Below are 1,608 nucleotides of genomic sequence, written 5' to 3' on the forward strand. Positions count from 1 at the left end.
TTATACGTGGCAACATGGCAATGTGGACGTATATTGCCGTCGCCGCTGTCCGTCGGTCCGTCCGTCCGTCTTGTAGGCGCGATAGAGGCTACAGTTTTTATCCGATCTTGATGAAACTTGGTATTCGTGTATATATTAATGAGATCTCGGACAAGTTCGAAATTGGTAATAATCGGATGAACGGTTTCAGAGTTATAGCCCTTGACTTAGTAAAACGCGTTAAATTTGGCTTGTATGCATGATAAAGGCTGCAATTTTTTTCCGATCTTGATGAAACGTAGTATGCATGTATAAATTGATGAGATCTTGGTCAAGTTCGAAATTGGAATTAATCGAATGAACGGTTTCAGAGTTATTGCCCTTGACTTAGTATAAACGCGTTAATTTTGGCTTGTATGTATGATAAAGGCTGCAATTTTTAACTGGTCTGGATGAAACTTGGTATGCATGTATATATTGATAAGGTCTCAGTCAAGTTTGAATTTTGTCATAATCGGATGAATGGTTTTAGAGTTATTGCCCTTGACTTAGTAAAAACGCTTCAAATTTTGCTTGTAACCCCGATACAGAGTGCAGTTTTTATCTGATCTCAATGAAACTTGGTATGCATGTATATATTGATGAGATCTCAAGTTCGAAAATGGTTAGGCCTGATAGAGACTACATTTTTCATATAACCACTACAGACTTTAACATTTCTGACAGCTGGGCGTATGTTACCTTGTCTGGCAAGCTATCTTTGAATATTTGGTGAGTAGGATAGACAAGTTCAAATAAAGATTGTACGATTCGACAGGATACCCGAGTTTCAACCCTTCATACACTAAAAAATATGGTAAATATGGCTTGTAAACGCTATTTCGGCATCAATTTGTATCCGATTTTAAATAAAATTGGTCTGTTGGTTTTATCTACGATATTTTGTACAAAGTTCGAATTTGGGTACGACTCAATAATGGAGTTACAACTTTTGACACACTGGAATTAATTTAAATGTGCCTTGTGACCGCGATAGAAACACCCTATCAGATAAGCGGGTGTATACTGGTAGACAACAGCTACACTGACTGTAGCTCTCTATAGCTATTGATTCGATCAAGTTCGATGAAGTAAATAAAGTAAACGTCCATTTGACAAAGATTCGCTTAATTGTGGAAAGGGGAACAAAAAGAAAGGTCTGAATAATCTTTCTGAAGCTTGTATTGTAGTTTGTAGTTCCTAGAAAGAAGGTTTGTGAGACTAGGTAAACACAACCGTAGTTTGAGTGGTTCTGAAGCACAGTCGGTTAGAAACTTTACATGATATCATGTGCTTGGTTAAGTCAAGGATTGTTGTCGGTTCTAATCACGCTTTGCGATTAACCTTGATTGAATAATCGTCCCTCGTTACTCCTGTCGACCGAGCTGTAAATGAGTAAGCTATGATTAATGCAAATGGGTTTTGCCAAGGACCAGCTGGCGGAACGGATCCTAAATGAACCAAAGTTGATATCCTTGTAAAACAAAATAGTTGTTTCTTTCTTATATGCATACTGAAACCTATCGTAAATTGTGGTCGGACGGTAGTATACATCTACAATTCCATATGGGCGTATAAAATAGTAAAAAT

The sequence above is a fragment of the Lottia gigantea genome (assembly GCF_000327385.1).
Source record: "Lottia gigantea unplaced genomic scaffold LOTGIsca_27, whole genome shotgun sequence".
NCBI classification, from domain to species: Eukaryota; Metazoa; Mollusca; class Gastropoda; family Lottiidae; genus Lottia; species Lottia gigantea.